The 21,168-nt window shown below is 42.2% G+C and overlaps 1 pseudogene; it reads left to right on the forward strand.

Annotated features, from left to right (window-relative positions):
- LOC134202368 (tryptophan 2,3-dioxygenase-like) overlaps nucleotides 1-20,746 on the forward strand; it is a 105,558-nt pseudogene extending 84,812 nt beyond the window's left edge.
- The last annotated feature ends 422 nt before the right edge of the window (nucleotides 20,747-21,168 follow it).

Here is a 21,168-nt window from a genome sequence, read left to right on the forward strand (position 1 = left end):
CAGCGAAAATGCATCTGGAAGATTTTGTTTACAAGTTACGGGGGAAACATCCGGAAAGCAGCGGGGAATGCTTCCGGACGCGTTCGTTTCATGATGGTACGCTTCGAATCAAACAATCCCCAGCATTTTAAGACGCCATTCCAATGCAGGAACCATGCGATCTGTATGTTCCGGGCTACGGGAATTAACCAAAAATGTATCCGGAAGATTTTGTTTACAAATTACAGGGGAAAAATCCGGAAAACAGGCAAAGATGCTTCCGGACGCGTTCGTTTCATGATGGTACGCCTCGAATCAACAATCCCCAGCATTCAGGGGCCCATTTCAATGCAGGAACCATACGATCTGTATGTTCAGGGCTGCGAGAATCAACGAAAATGTATCCGGAAGGTTTTGTTTACAAATTACGGGGAAACATCCGTAAAGCAGCAGGAATGCTTCCGGACGCGTTCGTTTCCTGATGGTACGCTTCAATCAACAATCCCCAGCATTCCGAGGCCATTCCAATGCGGAAACCATGCGATCTGTACGTTCCGGGCTGCGAGAATCATGAAAATGCATCCGGAAGATTTTGTTTTCAAATTACGGGGAAGCATCCGGAAAGCAGCGGGAATGCTTCCGGACGCGTTCATTTTCATAATGGTACGCTTCAGATCCAACAATCCCCAGCATTCAAGAAACTGTTTCAATACGGGATCTAAGCGAAATGTTTGTTCCGGGATGCGAGAATCAGCGCAAAATGCATCAGGAAGATTTTGTTTACAAGTTACGCAGAAACATCCGGAAAGCAGCAGAATATACTTCCGGACGTATTCGTTTCATGATGGTACGCTTCGGATAAGCAATCCCCCAGCATTCAGAGGCCATTCCAATGCAGGAACCATGCGATCTCTATGTTCCGGGCTGCGAGATTCAGCGAAAAAATGTATCCGGAAGATTTAGTTTACAAATCACGGGGAGAAACATCCGAAAACCAGCAGGAATGCTTCCGGACGCGTTCGTTTCATGATGGTACGCTTCAAATCCTTAATCTTCAGCATTCAAAGGCCATTCCAATGCGGGAACCACGCGATCTGTATGTTCCGGGCTGCGAGATTCAGCGAAAAATGCATCCGGAAGATTTTGTTTACAAATGCAGGGGAAACATCCGGAAAGCAGCAGGAGTACTTCCGGATGCGTTCATTTCATGATGGTACGCTTCGAATCAACAATCCCTAGCATTCAGGAAGGCTGTTCCAATACGAGAACCAAGCGAAATGTTTTGTTCCGGGATGCGAGAATCAGCGAAAAATTCGTCCGGAAGATTTTGTTTAGAAATTACAGGGAAACAAACGGAAAACGGCAGGAATGCTTATTTTTTGGATTGAGCATCGTCGGATTCGCATGAGGGCGGTCTGGGGAATCATTTTGAGGTTTAATTCAGTTTTTTCGGTTCTGAGTCCATGAGGGTGAGCGCAGAAGCATTCTGAGTTCAATTTGGTTTCTCTAATGAGATAGACCCAGCGTTCGTTTTAATCCTTGGGGGCGGTCATGATGTCGATATTAAATCAATTTGGTTGGATCAAGTGATTATAGTGGGTTGAGCGCTCGTCTGTGTCCATGATGACGGGCGCATTATCGATATGAGTTCAATTTGGTTGCACTTAGCCGATGATAGTGGATTGAGCGCTCGTCTGAGTCCATGAGGGTGAGCGCTGTGTCGATCACTCGAGTTCAATTTGGTTGCACTTATGTGATGATAGTGGATTAAGCGCTCGTTTGAGTCAATGAAGGCGGGCACAGTGTCGACTATCAGAGTTCAATTTGGTTTGCACTTATCAGATGATAGTGGATTGAGTGCTCTCGTCTGAGTCAATGAGGCTTGGTACGAAATGTGATGTAAGGTTCAATTTGGTTGCAATTATGTGATGGTAGTGGATTTAAGGCACTCGTCTGCGTTAATGAGGGTGGGCGCTGTAACGACATGGATTCAATTTGGTTGCATTTATAGCGATGATAGTGGATTGAGCGCTCGTCGGTCCATGAGGGTGGGCGCTGTGTAAATATGACTGAATTTTGTTGCACTTATGTGATGATAGTAGATTGAGCGCTCGTCTACAGTCAATGAGGGCAGGCGCAGTTTCAAAATAACAGAATTTGGTTGCACTTATGTTAATGACAGTGGATTGAGCGCTCATACACAAGGTCCATGAGGGCGGGCGCAGTAGCATTCTGGGTTCAATAAGGTTTCTCTAATGAAGTTATAGAATGAGCGCTCGTTTTTAATCCTTGGGGCGGTCGCAGTGTCGATATGGGAATCAATTTGGTTGCTCTCATGTGATGATATTGGGTTGAGCGCTCGTCTGTGTCCATGATGACGGGCGCATTATCGATATGAGTTCAATTTGGTTGCGCCTTATGGCAGTGATAGTGGATTGAGCGCTCGTCACAGGTCCATGAGGGTGAGCGCGCAGTAAGCATTCTATGAATTCGAATTCGGATTTTCTAATGAGGTTATATGAAGTGAGCGCTCGATTTAATCAACGCTTATGGGGGCGGTCACCGGTGTCGATATGAGTTCAATTTGGGTTTCACTTATGTGATGATAGTGGATTGAGCGCTCGTCTGAGTCAATGAAGGCCAGGGCGCAGTGTTGATATGAGTTCAATTTGGTTTGCACAATTAGCCAACGATGATAGACCAGTGGATTGAGTGCTCGTCTGCGTCAATGAGGGCAGGCAGCAGTATCGATATGAGTTCAATTTTAGTTTGCACTTTATGCGGGATGATAGTGGATTGAGGCGCTCGTCTGGGTCCATGAGGGCGGGGCGCAGTGTCGATATGAGTTCAATTTCGGTTGCACTTATGGGATGATAGTGAAGATTGGGCGCCTCATTTGAGTGCCAATGTGAAGGCCAGGCGCAGTGTTGATATGAATTCAATTTGGATTTGCACTTATGTAGCAGTGATGAGTGGATTGAGTGCTCGTCTGAGTCCAATGAGGGGCAGGCGAAGTAGCATTCTTGAGTTCAATGAGTTTCTAATTTGGTTATAGCACCATACTCGTTTTAAGTCAATGAGAATTGAGGCGGCTGTAACGACGCTATGGAGTTCAATTTGTTTTGCACCTTATGCTGATGATGAAGTTGGGATTGAGTGCTCGTCTGAGTCCAATGATGACGGGCAGGTGCAGTGAGGAAATATGGGGATCAATTTTGGTTGCCTTGCTATGCGATGATAGTGGATTCCAGTTTGATTTCCAGTCGGGATTCTAAATGATGATAGTGGATTGAGGCGCTCGTCTGAGTCGGCAATGAGGGTGGGCACTTGAGTAAGCAACTCATCTGAGTTCGAATTTGGATTACTGGATCATGTAGCAGTGATTGTAATGGAGTTTGAGCGCTCGTCTGTGTCGGCAATGATGACGGGCGCATAGTGTCGACTCAGCTGGTTCAGACTGGGTTTACTTATGTGATGATAGTGGATTGAGTGCTCGTCTGAGTCAATGAGGGCAGGCGCAGTGTCGATATGAGTTCAATTTGGTTGCACTTATGGGATGATAGTGGATTGAGCGCTCGTCTGAGTCAAAGAGGGCGGGCGCAGTGTCGATATGAGTTCAATTTGGTTTGCACTTATGGGATGATAGTGGATTGAGCGCTCGTTTGAGTCAATGAAGGCAGGCGCAGTATCGATATGAGTTCAATTTGGGTTGCACTTATGTGATGATAGTGGATTTAGTGCTCGTCTGAGTCAATGAGGGCAGGCGCAGTATCGATATGAGTTCAATTTGGTTGCGCTCGTCTGAGTCAATGAGGGTGGGCGCTGTAACGACATGAGTTCAATTTGTTTGCACTTATGTGTTGATAGTGGATTGAGCGCTCGTCTGAGTCAAAGAGGGCGGGCGCAGTGTCGATATGAGTTCAATTTGGTTGCACTTATGTGTGATGATAGTTCAATTTGATTGCAGTTAAATGATGATAGTGGATTGAGCGCTCGTCTAAGTCCATGAGGGTGGGCTCAGAAGCATTCTGAGTTCAATTTGGTTGGATCAAGTGATTATAGTGGGTTGAGCGCTCGTCTGTGTCCATGATGACGGGCGCATTGTCGATATGAGTTTAATTTGGTGGCACTTATGTGATGATAGTGGCTTGAGCGCTCGTCTGAGTCAATGAGGGTGGGCGCTGTGTCGATATGAGTTCAATTTGCTTTGCACTTATGTGATGATAGTGGATTAAGCGCTCGTTTGAGTCAATAAGGGTGGGCGCAGTGTCGATATGAGTTCAATTTGGTTGCCCTTATGTGTTGATAGTGGATTGAGCGCACGTCTGAGTCAATGAGGGCGGGCGCAGTGTCGATATGAGTTCAATTTGGTTGCGCTTATGTGATGATAGTGGATTGAGCGCTCGTCTGAGTCAATGAGGGCGGGCGCAGTGTCGATATGAGTTCAATTTGGTTGCCCTTCAGTAATGATGGTGGATTGAGTGCTCGTCTGAGTCAATGAGGGCGGGCGCAGTGGCGATATTAGTTCAATTTGGTTGCACTTATGAAATGATGGTGGATTGAGTGCTCGTCTGAGTCCATGAGGGTGGGCGCTGTGTCGATATGACTTCAATTTGTTTGCACTTATGTAATGATAGTGGATTGAGCGCTCGTCTGAATCAATGAGGGTGGGCGCAGTATCCATATGAGTTCAATTTGGTTGCACTTGTGTGATGATAGTGGATTGAGCGCTCGTCTGAGTCAATGAGGGTGGGCGCAGTGTCGAAATGACTTAAATTTGGTTGCACTTATGTGATGGTAGTGGATTAGGCGCTCGTCTGAGTCCATGGCGAGGGTGGGCGCTGTGTCGATCTGACTTCAATTTGGTTGCACTTATGTGATAATAGTGGATTGAGCGCTCGTCTGAGTCAATTAGGGCGAGCGCAGTGTCGATATGATTTCAAATTGGTTGCACATATGTGATGATAGTGGATTGAGCGCTCGTCTGAGTCAATGATGGCGAGCGCAGTATCGATATGAGTTCAATTTGGTTGCACTTATGTGATGATAGTTCATTTAGTGCTCGTCAGAGTCAATGAGGGCGGGCGCAGCATCGATATGAGTTCAATTTGGTTGCAATTATGTGATGATGGTGGATTGAGTGCTCGTCTGAGTCAATGAGGGCGGGTGCAGTATCGATATGAGTTCAATTTGGTTGCACTTATGTGTTGATATTGGATTGAGCGCTCGTCTGAGTCAAAGAGAGTGAGCGCAGTGTCGATCAATTTTGTTGCACTTATGTGATGATAGTGGATTGAGCGCTCGTTTGAGTCAATGAAGGTGGGCGCAGTGTCGATATGAGTTAAATTTGGTTGCACTTATCTGATGATAATGGATTGAGTGCTCGTCTGAGTCAATGAGGGCAGGCGCAATATCGATATGAGTTCAATTTGATTGTACCTTATGTGATGGTAGTGGATTGAGCGCTCGTCTGAGTCAATGAGGGCGGGCGCTGTAACGACATGAGTTCAATTTGGTTGCACTTATGTGATGATAGTGGATTGAGTGCTCGTGTGAATCAATGAGGGTGGGCGCAGTGTCGATATGAGTTCAATTTGGTTGCACTTATGTGATGATAGTTCATTTAGTGCTCGTCAGAGTCAATGAGGGCGGGCGCAGCATCGATATGAGTTCAATTTGGTTGCAATTATGTGATGATGGTGGATTGAGTGCTCGTCTGAGTCTATGAGGGCGGGTGCAGTATCGATATGAGTTCAATTTGGTTGCACTTATGTGTTGATATTGGATTGAGCGCTCGTCTGAGTCAAAGAGGGTGTGCGCAGTGTCGATCAATTTGGTTGCACTTATGTGATGATAGTGGATTGAGCGCTCGTTTGAGTCAATGAAGGCGGGCGCAGTGTCGATATGAGTTCAATTTGGTTGCACTTATCTGATGATAGTGGATTGAGTGCTCGTCTGAGTCAATGAGGGCAGGCGCAATATCGATATGAGTTCAATTTGGTTGCAATTATGTGATGGTAGTGGATTGAGCGCTCGTCTGAGTCAATGAGGGCGGGCGCTGTAACGACATGAGTTCAATTTGGTTGCACTTATGTGATGATAGTGGATTGAGTGCTCGTCTGAATCAATGAGGGCGGGCGCAGTGTCGATATGAGTTCAATTTGGTTGCACTTATGTGATGATAGTGGATTGAGCGCTCGCCTGAGTCCATGAGGGCGGGCGCAGTAGTATTCTGAGTTCAATAAGGTTAATTTAATGAGATTTTAGAATGAGCGCTCGTTTTAATCCTTGGGGCGGTCGCAGTGTCGATATGAGATCAATTTGGTTGCTCTCATGTGATGATAGTGGGTTGAGCGCTCGTCTGTGTCCATGATGACGGGCGCATTGTCGAGTAGCAGTAGCAGTAGCTTTCTGAATTCAATTCGGATTCTCTAATGAGGTTTTAGAATGAGCGCTCGATTTAATCCTTGGGGGCGGTCGCAGTGTCGATATGAGTTCAATTTGGTTGCACTTATGTGATGATAGAGGATTGAGCGCTCGTCTGAGTCAATGAGGGTGGGCGCAGTATCGATATGAGTTCAATTTGGTTGCACTTATGTGTTGATAGTGGATTGAGCGCACGTCTGAGTCAATGAGAGCGGGCGCAGTGTCGATATGAGTTCAATTTGGTTTCACTTATGTGATGATAGTGGATTGAGCGCTCGTCTGCGTCAATGAGGGCGGGTGCAGTGTCGATATGAGTTCAATTTGGTTGCACTTATGTAATGATGGTGGATTGAGTGCTCGTCTGAGTCCATGAGGGTGGGCGCTGTGTCGATATGACTTCAGATTGGTTGCACTTATGTAATGATAGTGGATTGAGCGCTCGTCTGAGTCAATGAGGGGTGCGCAGTATCCATTCGAGTTCAATTTGGTTGCACTTGTGTGATGATAGTTGATTTGCGCTCGTCTGAGTCAATGAGGGCGGACGCAGTGTCGAAATATTTTAAATTTGGTTGCACTTATGTGATGATAGTGGATTGAGCGCTCGTCTGAGTCAATGAGGGTGCGCAGTATCGATATGAGTTCAATTTGTTTGCACTTATGGGATGATAGTGGATTAAGTGCTCGTCTGAGTCAATGAGGGCGGGCGCAGCATCGATATGAGTTCAATTTGGTTGCAATTATGTGTTGATAGTGGATTGAGCGCTCGTCTGAGTTAAAGAGGGCGGGCGCAGCATCGATATGAGTTCAATTTGGTTGCGTTTGTGGCGATGATAGTGGATTGAGCGCTCGTTTGAGTCAATGAAGGCGGGCGCAGTGTTGATATGAGTTCAATTTGGTTGCACTTATGTGATGATAGTGGATTGGGTGCTCGTCTGAGTCAATGAGGGCGGGCGCAGCATCGATATGAGTTCAATTTGGTTGCAATTATGTGTTGATAGTGGATTGAGCGCTCGTCTGAGTCAAAGAGGGCGGGCGCAGTGTCGATATGAGTTCAATTTGGTTGCGTTTATGGGATGATAGTGGATTGAGTGCTCGTCTGAGTCAGTGAGGGCGGGTGCAGTATCGATATGAGTTCAATTTGGTTGCACTTATGTGATGATAGTGGATTGGGTGCTCGTCTGAGTCAATGAGGGCTGGCGCAGTATCGATTTGAGTTCAATTTGGTTGCACTTATGTGTTGATAGTGGATTGAGCGCTCGTCTGAGTCAAAGAGGGCGGGCGCAGTGTCGATATGAGTTCAATTTGGTTGCACTTATGTGTTGATAGTGGATTGAGCGCTCGTCTGAGTCAAAGAGGGCGGGCGCAGTGTCGATATGAGTTCAATTTGGTTTCGCTCGTCTGAGTCAATGAGGGTGGGCGCTGTAACGACATGAGTTCAATTTGTTGGCACTTATGTGATGATAGTGGATTGAGTGCTCGTCTGAGTCAATGAGGGCGGGCGCAGTGTTGATATTAGATCAATTTGGTTGCACTTATGTGATGATAGTGGATTGAGCGCTCGTCGAAGTCCATGAGGGTGGGCGCTGTATCATTTAGCACAGTAGCATTTTGAGTTTAATTTGGTTTCTCTAAGAAGATATTGTGTCGCCAGCACTAAATTGTATTCCGACTTCCGACGTTTTACTTCCGAACTTACTTCTGACATCATGAACGTCAGAACAAAATTTGAATTTGTTACCAACACATTGTCGGAAGAGCGTTCGGAAGTGTGATAATCGACTTCCGAACTTCAATTTGGTGCCAACGACGTTGTCAGCGACAAAACAAGCTCGATTTTGTGACAGATAACACCGTGCAGTGCTGCATATTTATTTTATTTTTCCGTGTGAATCTCGTCGGAAGTGGGCCTTGCTGCCAGTTAGCCAGCGCCATAGAAACAGTTTTGGTCTAAATGCACAATAGTGGAATGAGCGCTCGTTTGAATCCTTGGGGCGGTCACAGTGTCGATATGCGATCAATTTGGTTGTACTGCTCGTCTGAGTTCATGAGGGCGGGCACAGTAGCATTTTGAGTTCATTAAGGTTTCTCTAAGGAGATAGTAGAATGAGCGCTCGTTTGAATCCTTGGGGGCGGTCGCAGTGTCAATATGAGATCAATATGGTTGTACTTTTGTGATAATAGTGGATTGAGCGCTCGTCTAGTCCATGAGGGCGGGCACAGTAGCATTTTGAGTTCAATTAGGTTTCTCTAAGAAGATAGCAGATTGAGCGCTCGTTTGAATCCTTGGGGCGGTCGCAGTGTCGATATGAGATCAATTTGGTTGTAATGCTCTTCTGAGTCCATAAGGGCGGGCAGAGTAGCATTTTGAGTCCATTTAGGTTTCTCTAAGGAGATAGTAGAATGAGTGCTCGTTTGAATCCTTGGGGCGGTCACAGTGTCGATATGCGATCAATTTGGTTGCACTCATGTGATGATAGTGGATTGAGCGCTCGTCTGAGTCCATGAGGGCGGGCACAGTAGCATTTTGAGTTCAATTTGGTTTCTCTAAGAAGATAGTAGAATGAGCGCTCGTTTGAATCCTTGGGGGCGGTCGCAGTGTCGATATGAGATCAATTTGGTTGTACTTATGTGGTGATAGTGGATTGAGCGCTCGTCTAAGTCCATGAGGGCGGGCGCTGTGTCGATATGACTTCCATTTGGTTGCACTTATGTGATTATAGTGGATTGAGCGCTCGTCTGAGTCCATGAAAGCGGGCACAGTAGTATTTGGAGTTCAATTTGGTTTCTCTAAGGAGATAGCAGATTGAGCGCTCGTTTGAATCCTTTGGGGCGGTCGCAGTGTCGGTATAAGATCAATTTGGTTGTACTGCTCGTCGGAGTCCATGAGGGCGGGCACAGTAGCATTTTGAGTTCATTCAGGTTTCTCTAAGGAGATAGCGGATTGAGCGCTCGTTTGAATCCTTGGGGCGGTCGCAGTGTCGATATGCGATCAATTTGGTTGTACTTATGTGATGATAGTGGATTGAGCGCACGTCTGAGTCAATGAGGGCGGGCGCAGTGTCGAAATGACTTAAATTTGGTTGCACTTATGTGATGATAGTGGATTGAGCGCTCGTCTGAGGCCATGAGGGCGGGCACAGTAGCATTTTGAGTTCAATTAAGTTTCTCTAAGAAGATAGCAGATTGAGCGCTCGTTTGAATCCTTGGGGCGGTCGCAGTGTCGATATGAGATCAATTTGGTTGTAATGCTCTTCTGAGTCCATGAGGGCGGGCAGAGTAGCATTTTGAGTCCATTTAGGTTTCTCTAAGGAGATAGTAGAATGAGCGCTCGTTTGAATCCTTTGGGGCGGTCACAGTGTCGATATGCGATCAATTTGGTTGTACTTATGTGATGATAGTGGATTGAGCGCACGTCTGAGTCAATGAGGGCGGGCACAGTAGCATTTTGAGTTCAATTAGGTTTCTCTAAGGAGATAGTAGAATGAGCGCTCGTTTGAATCCTTGGGGGCGGTCACAGTGTCGATATGCGATCAATTTGGTTGCACTTATGTGATGATAGTGGATTGAGCGCTCGTCTGAGTCCATGAGGGCGGGCGCAGTGTCGATATGAGTTCAATTTGGTTGCACTTATGTGTGGATAGTAGATTGAGCGCTTGTCTGAGTCAATGAGGGCGAGGCACAGTAACGATATGAGTTCAATTTGGTTGCACTTGTGTGATGATAGTGGATTGAGCGCTCGTCTGAGTCAATGAGGGCGGGCGCAGTGTCGAAATGACTTAAATTTGGTTGCACTCATGTGATGATAGTGGATTGAGCGCTCGTCTGAGGCCATGAGGGCGGGCACAGTAGCATTTTGAGTTCAATTAGGTTTCTCTAAGGCGATAGTAGAATGAGCGCTCGTTTGAATCCTTGGGGCGGTCGCAGTGTCGATATGAGATCAATTTGGTTGTACTTATGTGGTGATAGTGGATTGAGCGCTCGTCTAAGTCCATGAGGGCGGGCGCTGTGTCGACATGACCTCCATTTGGTTGCACTTATGTGATTATAGTGGATTGAGCGCTCGTCTGAGTCCATGAGAGCGGGCACAGTAGTATTTTGAGTTCAATTAGGTTTCTCTAAGGAGATAGTAGAATGAGCGCTCGTTTGAATCCTTGGGGGCGGTCACAGTGTCGATATGCGATCAATTTGGTTGCACTTATGTGATGATAGTGGATTGAGCGCTCGTCTGAGTCCATGAGGGCGGGCGCAGTGTCGATATGAGTTCAATTTGGTTGCACTTATGTGTTGATAGTGGATTGAGTGCTCATCTGAGTCAATGAGAGCGGGCGCAGTATCGATATGAGTTCAATTTGGTTGCACTTGTGTGATGATAGTGGATTGAGCGCTCGTCTGAGTCAATGAGGGCGGGCGCAGTGTCGAAATGACTTAAATTTGGTTGCACTTATGTGATGATAGTGGATTGAGTGCTCATCTGAGTCAATGAGAGCGGGCGCAGTATCGATATGAGTTCAATTTGGTTGCACTTGTGTGATGATAGTGGATTGAGCGCTCATCTGAGGCCATGAGGGCGGGCACAGTAGCATTTTGAGTTCAAGTAAGTTTCTCTAAGGCGATAGTAGAATGAGCGCTCGTTTGAATCCTTGGGGCGGTCGCAGTGTCGATATGAGATCAATTTGGTTGGACTTATGTGGTGATAGTGGATTGAGCGCTCGTCTAAGTCCATGAGGGCGGGCGCTGTGTCGATATGACCTCCATTTGGTTGCACTTATGTGATTATAGTGGATTGAGCGCTCGTCTGAGTCCATGAGAGCGGGCACAGTAGTATTTTGAGTTCAATTTGGTTTCTCTAAGGAGATAGCAGATTGAGCGCTCGTTTTAATCCTTGAGGCGGTCGCAGTGTCGATATGAGATCAATTCGGTTGTACTGCTCGTCTGAGTCCATGAGGGCGGGCACAGTAGAATTTTGAGTTCATTTAGGTTTCTCTAAGAAGATAGCAGATTGAGCGCTCGTTTGAATCCTTGGGGCGGTCGCAGTGTCGATATGAGATCAATTTGGTTGCACTTATGTGATGATAGTGGATTGAGCGCAAATCTGAGTCCATGAGGGCGGGCACAGTAGCATTTTAAGTTCAATTAGGTTTCTCCAAGGAGATAGTAGAATGAGCGCTCGTTTGAATCCTTGGGGCGCACTAAGGGGTAACTAGACCAAAATCCTGGCCAAAATTGTATTTCGGCGTTTTCTGGTAGGTTTTGCATCTTTGATGCAAAAAACATAGTAACAATCGGTTTTCGAACATTTTTACAGGTGCAAATTCACCTACCAGTGATAAATTATCTTTCTTGATATGTTAAAAAATTGTATAAAGTGATTATAAACTGATACAGAAGCGACAGCTCCATGACAGTTCATTTTTTTACTCGCTTTTGTCCTTATTTTGCGTGGGAAACGTGAAAAATAAAAAATCACGCGTAGCATTTTATAAGGGCCTATTACAGAAAGGTAAACATTAATCGATGCAAAACAAAACTTTAAATTTTCAACTCCTATTTCACAAGTTTATTATATTTTTGGCAGCGAAAGCTTCCAAGAACGTACAACCAACACTTTATTACTCACGCATAACATCAGTTGCATAGAAAACTTCAAAATTGATTAAACAAAAGTAGGAATATTGTTTTTATACTCTTATGGGTTGTTCATAAACTCTTTGCTTAAACCATCTTGTTTACAAAAACACGGAATCGATTATTTTTGAAGAGGAAATGTGTCTTTCTATGGATTCGGGACGATGACAATTCGGTAAATTTCCTGTTTTGGTCCTGATTACAAGGTTGCCTCAAGAGGTTACTTCACTTAAGACCAAGGTATGCAAAACAACAACATTGCCAATGACAACAGCATTGTCCTCTCTTGTAAATATTGGGACATACTCAACTCGCAACTCGCAACAAGCATTTGTCCCAAACTGCAACAGAATAGGACAATGATCACCTGCCGCGCATTTAAAGAAGTAGTCGGTTTTCGGCGTTGTTTTCGGTTAAATAAGTATCAGTTATCAATGTTTAGGCATAAACTTAATCTGTTAACGTTATTTGTATAATTCTGAAACATACAAGTTATCGCATTTTTAAAAGTTTACAACAATTTCCTCTTCATGATTGTTGCAGATAAAATGGAACGCAACATTGTCTTTATCCTCTGCAGATGAGGACAAAGACTTATCGCTATTCTCTTTTGTTGCTTGTTTTTTTTTGCATTTTTCAGTGTTTATATTTAGCTTGAAGCGGCACCTGCCCATTTTATCCCCTATCCCCATCTTATGTCCATGCTCCAGCTTGTCTACATTATTTCAACTACCTAGTTATCGAGTTATATCGAGATTTACATATGTGTTGTCAATGCAATCGCCTAATTCAATGCAATTGTTATTGTGTGTTATTGTGATTTTTCATAAGATTGGTTAGTGGGAAGGGGACGAAAGATAATGGAGCATGCGCAATGCTATGTAGAGATTCAAATGGGCAGCAGATGCCCCAAACTAACATTAACAAAAAGTTTTTTTTTAAATCGGCTCCGTAACGCCCGACAGCATTTGAGCCTACCAAATGAACGAATGAATAACAAAAAAAGAGTATGTTACTATTGTATTCAATCATGTCTATGTGTCAAATGCTTCGAAAGTCAGTAAAAGTTATCTGGGGAAATTTTCTGCCAATATACTGTTGAAAACAATGGCGGAAAACTACCTATTTTGAAGATACTCGCAAATTCGTTTGCGGACGAGTGCGGATGATCTTTAACCTGCAATAGAAAGATGGAAGCCTATATTTTCATGTGCATACAATCTCGTAGCGGAATACGAGGGAGTACTTCCACTTTTTTAATAATGAAGTTTGTTAAAAAATGTCAAAAACTTAAATATAATTTATTTCAACTCATGGAAGTCCTGGGGCAGTTCATAAATGATGTTTTGTGTACTATAAACCTAACATTATATGTATTGTTTAGGTTTGTCACTAGTGGTAACTGATCTTTGTCTTACGGCACGCTAAAAACCATCAAATTAACATGATTTTTGATAGGTTGTCATTAATACTAATAAGGATCAAACGTAAAAATTTCAATGACACATAATGAAGATAATACTAAAGAATATTCTAAAAATGTAATACCATGCAAAAGCTCAAAAAACGAGAATGGGGTTTTGGCCAGCCATTTGTTCTAGCTACCCCATCGTGGGGCGGTCGCAGTGTCGATATGAGTTCAATTTGGTTGTACTTATGTGGTGATAGTGGATTGAGCGCTCGTCTAAGTCCATGAGGGTGGGCGCTGTGTCGATATGACCTCCATTTGGTTGCACTTATGTGATTATAGTGGATTGAGCGCTCGTCTGAGTCCATTAGAGCGGGCACAGTAGGATTTTGAGTTCAATTTGGTTTCTCTAATGAGATAGCAGATTGAGCGCTCGTTTTAATCCTTGAGGCGGTCGCAGTGTCGATATGAGATCAATTCGGTTGTACTGCTCGTCTGAGTCCATGAGGGCGGGCACAGTAGAATTTTGAGTTCATTTAGGTTTCTCTAAGGAGATAGTAGAATGAGTGCTCGTTTGAATCCTTGGGGGCGGTCACAGTGTCGATATGCGATCAATTTGTTTACACTTAAGTATGTGATAATAGTGGATTGAGCGCTCGTCTGAGTCAATGAGGGTGGGCGCAGTGTCGATATGAGTTCAATTTGGTTGCACTTATGTGTTGATAGTGGATTGAGTGCTCATCTGAGTCAATGAGAGCGGGCGCAGTATCGATATGAGTTCAATTTGGTTGCACTTGTGTGATGATAATGGATTGAGCGCTCGTCTGAGTCAATGAGGGCGGGCGCAGTGTCGAAATGACTTAAATTTGGTTGCACTTATGTGATGATAGTGGATTGAGCGCTCGTCTGAGGCCATGAGGGCGGGCACAGTAGCATTTTGAGTTCAATTAAGTTTCCCTAAGGCGATAGTAGAATGAGCGCTCGTTTGAATCCTCGGGGTGGTCACAGTGCCGATGTGAGATCAATTCAATTATTTTAATAAACCTAAAATGTATTTCTTATTTCAGCAACCGTACACTACTTTTTAATAACATTTACTAACCGTCTCATAATTTTAATCCACAATAAATAGAAGTAGATTGTTAGAAACCCGGATAAATTGAAAAAAAAGTGATATTGTAAAGACCTCAGCTATTAGCAGCAGGACTTTGCGATTTCGTAGAAACTTCTTATAGTTGGGAAAATCATATTTGAAAAGATTTTTACCTCTAATTGAATATTAAGGTTTTCTGGACTTGAAGATACAAAAGTTGAAAGTTTAATCATACATCGTGGAACCAATGCTAACAGAATCCTGAATTGGCATCAAAACATTTTCACTTGGTTGAAAACTACCAAAAATATGTGAAGTGTGATAGTACGGTTTTTTTTGTTAAAAAAACACGTTGGGGACATAGGAGAAGGGGGTCAAAATCTACAAAAAATGTGGATTGCCCTAGTAATTAGTAGAGACATAAGCCATTCAACTAATTCCTTCATAAAAATAATTTATTTTTGATTAAAGAAGTTATGAAAATTTTCAATGAAATTGTTATGCGGATACATTCAGTACAAGCAAACATGTATATATTTTCTACATTTCTTCCGAAAAAAGGCACAATTTCTATCATGGTATACATGGCCAAACCCCCCATAGATAATTCTCATTGCCACATGGTTAAATTCATCTACCCAAAATGAAGTTCAAACAAGTCAAAATTAAGTTCAATTCCCTTAATTCTAGATCGTTGCTGGGGGATGCCAAATTTTAGTCGAATGGGTCAGCCTGAGCTTTAGTATTTGATTTTAGTATTTGATTTGAGTTTGCGTTTGATCATGTGTAGAAAAGTATCTGAATTCTAAGTTGTTTCCACCTAACGAAAGGTTTGAATAGGTTCAAAAAACCTAAGTTTGAGATAAACCCCTTCAACCCAATTTTTAATTCCCCATCGAACTGCTATCGTTAGGTGGTTTACTTTTCTGTTTCTGATATCATCGGGTGGAATGAGACAACTAAAACAACTCAAAATTTAGGTTGTTTGATCGATCCGTGTATAATAACCATATTTCATCATATTGCTTTTTGGAAATGTTAATTTAAAATGAACAAATCTATTAACAAGAAAACAAAACCTTTTTGTTTCTTTATTTTTGTATCTTTATTAAGAAGACTTTCAGCCCTAGGCTGGCTCGACTCCAATAAATCTTTCTTAAATTCAACTACATGTAAAATGTGAACAGTACTGCCCATGATATCATGATTGACGTAATAAACTTTCAAAATTTCAGCTAATTTAACTTACTTTCGCATTTACTACGGTAATTCAATCGTTGTAACATCGACAAATTGCATGTCTCAAACCTCATTTAAGTTTTTACGGGTAAATTGTTTAGGATTTGCGATATTTGTCTTTAAGTAATTCCAAATATCAACTATAAAATCATGGGCAGATTATGGGTACTTAATTTACATTTTATATTAAATATTCAAAAATAGCAAAGTTATTTAATTATCGTACAATGTTCTGTGAAATTGTTCTGAAACATACCAACAATCGAGCGATCAGAACCAATTTCCAAATCGAATGTCGAATGTCGGAGGTGTATTTTCCTATAAATTTTGACTCAAAGCCCCATAAAAACATCTAATCAAATGCGCAGCTTATGCTCCAAGCGATTGAGCTTAAATTTTGAGGGATTGATATTCTCACAATAAGACACAATCCAAGAGGGGGGGCGTGGAATTCGACATCTTTTTGTTTCCTGGGCGAGTCTACTGGATACCTTGCGTGGGCGCGGCGTTCATAGTGACTTGTTTACAAAACCAGATAAGTCGTTTTGAAAATATGTTATTGAATCGAGTGCCCCCCAGAGTCCCATAAGGGCGGACACAGCATTGTTACTCTGATTCGTTCATAGTGACTTGAGCGCTTATCAGAGTCCCATGAGGGTGAACACAGCATAAGTTTGAGTCTAAATCTGTTGCATTGAGACGTTCATAGTGAATTGAGCGCTCGCCAGAGTCCCATAAGGGGAAAAACAACATGAATTTGAGTACAGGATTGTTACTCTGAGACGTTTATAGTGAATTGAGCGCTCTCTAGAGCCCCATGAGGGCGGATACATCATGAGTTTGAGTTCAAAACTGTTGCCTTGAGACGTTCATAGTGTCTTGAGCCCTCGCTAGAGCTCCATGAGGGCATGACTCAGATTCGATTTGATTACAATTTGGTTACTCGTAGGTGCTCATAGTTAAATGAGTGATCGTCTAAGTCCCATGTGGGTGGACATGAATTTGATTTGAGTACAATTCGGTTACTCTGAGGCTTTCATAGTGAATCGAGCGATCATCTGAGTCTCATGAAGGCGGACACAGATTCGATTTGCGTACAATTTGATTACTCTGAGCCTGAGGTGTTCATTGTGAAATGAGTGATCATCTGAGTCCCTTGAGTGGGCGGACATAGATTTGATTTACTCTGAGGCCTTCATAGTAAGTTGATAGAGCCTTTGAGTTTTGTAGTGCGGACATAGAATCAATTTTAGTACAATATGTTTGATTCGAGGCATCCATAATGAGCTCAGCGAACGTCTGAAACCCATGAAGTTAGACACAGATTCGATTTGAGTACATTATGGTTACTCTGAGACCTTCATTGTGAGTTGGGCGGTCTTGTGAGTCATGTGAGGGCGGCCTTAGTAGCAATTGGAGTACAATTAATTTGCTCTAAGGCATTCATAGTGAATAGTTTGTTTTGGTCGATTGATGAACATTTAAAATTAAAATTTAAGCCGGTACACCTTATTAGTTTTCATTTTACCGTGACACACCACGATAACAAATTTGTCTTGGCTTAGACAACGGACAGCACTCTCATGCAACACTTTTGTTGATTAGTGATAAATTTATTAAAATCTTTTTACTAGAGTAGGAATCAAACCGACATTTCTCAGCACATGGCACTAGACGATTGAAGTTACCCAGAAGCATTTTAAACGTCCAAAACACATGGGCGTTGAACTGTTATAATGAAGTAAAGCTTAGGAGTGTGAAAACAAGCATTTTTATGAAATGTTTGTTCAATGAAGATAGAGGGAAAGGCGGCTTTGGCAGGTTTTGTTCTATTATTGGCAGGGGGGTTTTTGTCGACCAAATTTTATGAAATTTGGCCACAATATTCTTTGATATGCAAAGAATGTTTAGGCCAAATTTGAGCCTAGTCAGTCATAAAAAAACCCCTGCCAATAATAGAACAAAACCTGCCAAAGCCGTCATTCTACCTAAATTTGTGGAGACGAAACTTAAAAAAGAAAAAATGTCGGGTGCAGGTGAAATTCAACGGACGTGGACGTAAAGACATTTGTTCAGTTTGTTGAGCTGAGTCGATTGGTATATAATACTATGGGTCTAAGAGCCTTTCATAAAAAGTTCGTTGTCGGAGTGAAATGATAGCCTTTCTTTACAGGAAAATTTTGATCAGAGTGCAAAATTTTCCTAAAAGCATTACAAATTAGTGAAAATATCTTCAGAAGTTTCGATACTGGTTTGAAGCTATTTCAAAAGGCATTCTAAGTTGGCGGTATTTCCTTTAGAAAATGTTTTGATAATATGAGGTAATTAGAAAGGCTAGCTTGTCCAAGTTAGGCATTTCGTATGAAAAACAACCTTTGTTTAGGCAGTCATCAATTCGAGGCGCGTAGGACCTCTAAATTAAGTAAAAGTTTTCTATAATTTTTTTAGATAAAAATACATTGGTATTAAATGGAGGCGATTTAAATAGACAACAAAACTTGACTTGAACAGAGGGCGGAGTAATCAAGAAAAATAATCAAATATTCAATACAAAGTACAGTTGAAATTTCGACCAATGTTTTACTCATCAACATAATTGTTTTTTGAAAGAAGTCGGCACATAGACCTGTAAAATCATAATACGATGCAATCAATGAGTTTAGAAAGCGAAATTTCATTGCATTTTGAAAACTATAGGAGTTCCGTTCCATCACAGTCTATATTTTGAAGATCCTATTTCATTAGAATTTCACTTTCATTCTAACGAACTCGAGCAAAAACGATGCACGCGCCACGAGTGATCGATTGGCCAACTAATGATTATTTGAATTGACCAGTAAATCAGTAAACGATGGAATTTGAGGAGTGTTATGTCTGTTTGTCTGTGCTTTACATATGAATTCTTGTTTATGCAGATGTATATGACGCATCAAACTAATATCTGGTGTTACTCTGGCGGTATTACGTGTTTTGTTTGATCTAAAATAAGTATTAAATTGAATTTATTCACATTTAGGCGTGGGGCGCAATTTTCAAATCAAAAAAGTTTGATGGGCGGATTTTCCAAGGGGCGCAAAATTTTAAATGTATGAGTAACCAGCTCATGATTTGCCATGACAGCACTGCCGACGTCATGAACTCCAAACTTCAATACGCCAATACGCAATTAATTAGGAATCAAGCGGATACGAATTTGGCGAACTGATTTGACTTCTGTGGAAAGGTGAGATTTCGAAATGTCAAGCGCAAAGAAATAAGATCTCTGTATAAAAAGATATGTCTGAACTTCAGTACCAATGCATGCCCAAGTAACATTTTCAGAATTTAGCGATCTTCAAAACCATAATTTGCTCTTCATCACCTTCATAAACCAGCATAAACAAAATGTTACTGGTTGGTCAAATCAGTAATATCTCTGTTTTGCTCTGAAACTGATTGAGAGGTGCGCTTTCGAGGTTGGTGTACGCCTTAATAGCGTTTCCTTATTCAAAAGTACCTTCACATCAAGTTTTTGAAATATCTGAATAAAAACGACTTGCTACAAATGGAGTAGATATCTTGCACTAAATAAAGGACATGGGCAAGTCGTTCAATTTATTGTACGTAGTGTTCATCCTGAGAAACACAAATGTTTGAATTCCAGTCTGTGCGATAAAATATCATGTCTTGAGTTACTGAATTAGCCTTTAACTCTTTACTGGCGGAATTCGAGCACGAACTTGGGCAAAGTTAGAAAAACAACGCCAATGGTTCACCATACACTACATTTTGAGATTGATAAAATGTGTTTCTGACAAACACTGCATGATCAAACAAATTTCTGAATAATTGAATATCTTTGTTAGGATGTTTCCCTACGATTCGTTTTAGTAAATACGGATTTCGATCTTAAACTAAATGTCTATTCGACTATTTTTCCTGCAGCTACTTGTTGATCAGTCCCATATTGAAACGATGACTCCGCTTGATTTCATGGACTTTCGTGATTACCTTCACCGGCTTCTGGATTCCAAAGTTTACAGTTCCGGCTCCTGGAGAATAAGTTGGTGTCAAAACCGAGCACCGTGTCAGTACAATCAAAAATATTCGAAGTCTTGAACGACCGATGTGCCATCAGAGACTACGATCACAGAAAAGGAACCATCATTGGCGGACCTGGTTCAAAAGTGTCGAACGCACCCTGGTCTGAAACCAATGGGTTCAACTTTTGGGCAATTCAGAGAGCGTAGAAACGGTTGCTTGCTGAACAGAGAGCGAGCGCTGTAATTCTGTCCTTACAACATGACACACAAGACATATGATTTTGAAAATTTAATTGTATTTTAGAACGAAGAACATGAAAATGTGAAAACTACCGTCTCATGGACATCGAGAAACGCCGGGAAGTGTACAAATCAATTTTCGACTCGAGTGTTCATGACGCACTGGTCGCACGTGGCGAACGTAGATTTACGCATCAGGCGCTGCAGGGAGCAATTATGATCACGTTCTATCGCGATGAACCACGATTCAGCCAACCGCATCAACTGCTGATGCTACTCATGGATATCGATTCCCTCATCACCAAATGGCGATGTAGATTAATTTGTGGCTTTCAAGTTTCGTAATAACTTCAACATCGATCCTACTCATCGTTTCAGACAATCACGTGATCATGGTGCAGAAGGATTGGCTCGCAACAGCTGGGAACAGGTGGATCGTCTGGATATCAATATCTGCGATCTACTTTGAGGTGAAACCGGAATCAATTCGAAGTGCAATCTAATAGTAATCAAATTTTCAATTTTAGCGATCGTTATAAGGTATTCTCGATTTGTTCAATCTGTCAACTTTCCTTATTCCTCTGGTCAATTCCACCACTTACCAGCGAAATGCAAAGGGCGCTGAATCTCTGGGGTCTCCGGTCATCAAGCAAAGAAATCAACAGCGTTTCATTTGATAATACATTTTCGTTTCTGTTTGGATGTATCAGATAGATGGCTAAAACTTAGATTAGCCAATGGAATCTCTAGGAAATTGAACAATTTGACGAATAAAGTAATAAAGCTAGCATGAATTTTATCTTGTTCGATCCACTTCATCCCTATAAATCACATACGTACAATTTATTTCACGAAAATCATTTTTGTTTGCGCTATTATTTACAAAAATAGAAAAAAGACTAAAATTTTCAAAACTTTCAGGTGCAAAATCGTGTCGAAAACTGTTAAAATCAGGACATGATAAAATCGAGTCGAAAACGTGATAAAATCGAGGTTGACAAAATCGGGGAGTGACAAAATCAGGCGACACTGTGTAGGTGAGAATATAGGTCAATGTTTCAACAACTAGAATTCAGTTCAATCACAGTTAATTGCCTATGTTCCGATTATAAAACCACCCATGGACATGGACATTA

Source organism: Armigeres subalbatus, unplaced genomic scaffold, assembly GCF_024139115.2.
Source record: "Armigeres subalbatus isolate Guangzhou_Male unplaced genomic scaffold, GZ_Asu_2 Contig12, whole genome shotgun sequence".
Classification (NCBI taxonomy): Eukaryota; Metazoa; Arthropoda; class Insecta; order Diptera; family Culicidae; genus Armigeres; species Armigeres subalbatus.